The sequence below is a fragment of the Chenopodium album genome, chromosome 7 (assembly GCF_948465745.1).
Source record: "Chenopodium album chromosome 7, dcCheAlbu1.1, whole genome shotgun sequence".
In the NCBI taxonomy this organism is placed as follows: Eukaryota; Viridiplantae; Streptophyta; class Magnoliopsida; order Caryophyllales; family Amaranthaceae; genus Chenopodium; species Chenopodium album.
The window spans coordinates 53312015-53316284 of record NC_137840.1 but is presented as its reverse complement, the minus strand read 5'-3'; positions in this window follow the sequence as shown (position 1 = coordinate 53316284).

The following is a 4270-nucleotide window of genomic DNA, read 5'->3' as shown; positions in this document are numbered from 1 at the left end:
TTTCAGAAGAAGAAGGATTGCCGTTCTTCTTTCCTTTCCAGCCACTGTGGTTACTATTGTTAGCAGCTTTTTGTTTTGCAAGGTCATCTTCGATTTCAATTCCGATGTCATAAACGTCTTTGAAAGTATTCAAATTATGTTGATATTTTAAATGCTTCGAATACTTCTCTTGGAGATTCTTGATAAATATCCTCACAGATTCTTTTTCGGAGGGCACCTCAATCATCTTAGCGGAAGTTTCTTTCCACTTATTGAAGAAAGAAGTAAATTAAAGCCTTCATTCTCTTTTTGTCTTAGAATTTCAAGTTGTCTATAATCGGCTTCGACTTTAATGCTACACTTGTATTTATCAATGAAAGCGTTTACTATCGATTCCTAGGTAGAGGTTTTCTCTTTGTCAAGAGAAAAGAACCATTGTTGACAAAAAGTTTCAAGTGATAAAGAAAACAAGGAATGAAAGACTTTCTTATCAATCCCCTTAATGATCATTATAGTTTCAATGGCTCTTAAGTGAAGATAAGGATTATCTGTTGCCTTGAATTTAGGGATGTCAGTGGCATGGAACTTATGCGGAAGAAGTTCCTTGTCCAGCGAGACCCCTTGTGAACTAATGCCTTGGAACTTGTAGTCACTAGATAGCTTGCTCAAGCTTTCTTGAATAAGGTCCATTTGTTTTTGCTTCACAGGGTCATCAATTTTATTCACGGTAGTCAATTGATTCCTAAGTTCGTTGACTTCTTCTTAAGTTGCCATTATCTTCTTGGCTTTCCTCTTTTGACGGATCGGTTTATCAAAAAGACTTGAACAACGAGGTTTTCCTTGATTAATCGCCCTTCTCTCCTTGACCAAGTAATGTGGAAAGGGAAATTAGGGATATCAACTGTTAATTATATGACTCAAACTCTATTAAACATGCAAGGGATGGAAGAAGTCAAGAAGAATGAAGGTTGTGATGTGGAGAAAGCATGTAGAGAATGGAAAGATGATGTAGATGGAGAGATATGAAAAAATTAAGAATAGAATGTACCCCCAACTCAAATGACGGAAAAAACCAACTCATGCATGAACTTAAGACATGGTCATGGTGTGAAAAGAGTATGTACAAAGTGTGTGCTAAGACTAGTGAGTGTAGGTGACATGTTAAGACTCGTGTCATGACCATGTGGCTAGACTATGTTACTAGAATCAAGCAAAGACTATGTTGAGACTTTACGTATACGCATTAAACAAGACAGGCTGTGCTATTTTTAGTCATAACTTTTGATCTGTGACTCTTATTAGGATGAAACCAATGCCAAATTAAAGATAAAACTCGGGGCTACTGAACTCCGGCTATAACCAAAGCAAGTTGACGTTTGTGCAGTATACGGGAATAAAAATCCGGGTTGACTTAAAGGAACTATGACTCAATTTTAGACATATTCCTTAGCTCAAATTAATTAAGGAAAGTCCTTTAGTCATTAATCAGTTTATTTAGGCTTAATAACAAGTCAAACAAACGGTTAGGAAAAACACATAGAGTATGCACAACAAATAATGCACAATTAGGCAAGTAGGCACAATATGATGCAATGAGTTTGCAACCTAACCATGGCTTTAGTTCTCTAAAGTTTGGGATATGAGTTAGTCAAAGAGGGTCCATGGTTAATTTTCCAGATGCACCGCGCGGAAGCCTTACCTTTTGAAGGGTTGGCGCGAGTGGATGGGACACCGCGAGTTAAGAAAAACTCGCTTCCATGGTATGGTGAATTTAACATTCTCGGATGTACCCTTTGTTGCACAGAGCGTTCAATTAGATAGATGGAGCATGAATTCCAAGAGGGTTATGTCCATATGTAGAACACATATGGGTTTTAGAAATGTGAGAAAAACTCAATCAGGAAGTAGGATCGAGTAAACAGTGCTAAAAACTGGTCAAAATTAAAACGCATATTTCTGATTCGTTATTGGAAAAACTTGGCGCCAGCGAACAATGGTCGGCGTCCCGATTTGGCTTTGGCGCCTGGCGACAGGAGCTGTCACCAGGCGCCAGAGTCAATCATCGGCGCTCACTTTGTTTTCTGACGCTAGTTCCTACATGCCTCAGAAGCTTTCTGTGCTCGATTAAATTTTCCAGTTTCGCGCAACATTATTTCGATCCTAGTTGTGAAATATATTCCACAAATTTCCTACGTGTAAAAATCCTATGTTTTTAAATAATTACGGATGGTCTTTCCAATGAGATCTTTTTATGCATATGAAAATAATGTTAATCAAAATTACGCACATGTAATACTTAGAACTTTTCAAGTCTCATCCACTCATTCTAAATCATTGCCGAAATAAATTTCAGGAATTAAAATAGAAAACCTCCCCAGCGGAGTCGCCAAAAACTGTAGGGAATATTTCAAGCGTTATTTCAAGCGTTAGTCGCTAAAACCTCCCCAGCTTGAACCCCAATGTGATCATACACTAAAGTACGGTGGCATCCAAAGGGAAGGAAGATAAAGCAAAAGAGTCGCCAACAAATTTTAGGAACTTGTAAACCGTTCACGAGAGCAAGGTTACACCCCTTAACAATCTAGGAGATCGTTAACTCCAATAGGTCAGGAACCGTGACTGGTAGTTTGGGGATACAGGTACAAATCCAACTTAAAAGAGATTGAACATGCCCTAATAATAGGCCTCTACTTTATTCTGATCATATTCATGTGCGCTTTCTGACTAACATGCAATCAATAGGATTAACCGTAAACCTGTTTATCTATGTTGGTTGAATATTAATGCACAAACAAATCTATTATTGGCGATCACTTGAGTGATAATCATATTAACCCTAAACATGATTATAAATTATCTTATTAAGCGTGATAACAAGTACAATTCCCTTTAAACATGCATAAAAGGTGTGATCAAACAATAAATAATAATAAGTATCAAGCAACATGATAATAATCAAAATAATAAAAATAACCAAAATCATAATCATAATAATTAAAATAATCATGTAAAAGCATAATAATAACAAGATACTAGGCATGATACTTACAAGATTAATAACAAAGCCTAACATGTCACTAAGCATTAAAAATCAAATCTTTAACCCTAACGTGATACTAACATGAATATTAGGAAAGAAAATAGGAAGCATCATAGGAATCACAATTGTCATATTTGATATTAGAAATTATAGTTGTTACCCTAAACATGATACTAGGAAGATCAAAATACCCTAACATGACACTAGGAATCATAATAACAACCTAGACATGATTTATATATCATAAAATCAATAAATTAATTAAATCACTTACTTGGATGCCTCGTATCTCTTTCTAATAACAAAATACACGCGTTAGTAACTTCGAGGAAAATAATAAAACAAACAATTAAATTAAATAATTGAAAGAGAGATTTGGGACCAACCCTCAGAAATTAAAACCATTCACGTCTAGGGCGAAGGCAACTTCGAACTTGGCTAGGTGTGTCTAGATCTTGTTTATGAGGAATTTTGTAGAGAAAGCTGGAGAGAAAACATAATTCTTAAAAGCTAGAGAGAATAAGAAACTAGAGAATTGATGCTAATTCATGAGAAGGATTGATGAGAATTGTTGATTAAAAAAGGGGAGATATGACCTCTATTTATAAAGAAAAAAAAGGGTCGAAGAATAAGAAGATAATCCGAATTCGAATCGAAATAGAACTCGATGGACAACAGTTTTTGCGGATTTTGTTTTTATCATAGTTTTTGATCCAGAAGTCCAAATAAGGCATATAATATGTCGCTGGAAATCTCTTGAAGTCTAATTTTTAACCCAATTAAAATCAGATTAAAATCTTCTATATATAAAAAGATATGGCCAAAATAGTAGGATAGTGTCAGTTTTAAATAGAATTTCATATCTCATTCATATCTTTTTCGTTATAGCTCGGATTTAATATTATAATATATCATTGGAAAGATAATTTGAATATCTATCCAACCATATAAAATTTGGATAAATATTATAAGGCAAGAAAATAATATCTGACTGTCTTTGAACATCTTTAAATTCGAATAAAATTAGGATTTAAGAAAAGGAAAGTTTTAAAAAAGGAAAGTTTTTATTTTACTCAAATTCTTTAATCTTATCTTTTCAAAAAGTATAATTAATATCTTTTAGAAACTTATATAAGATTATAATTAATCCTAATTAGTTTAGGAATAGGATTAAACCTTTGGACCCTCCACATGATCATTGGGTCGTAGGTAAGATCCGGTTTGAGCACATTTTAGTATTTTGGGGAGACA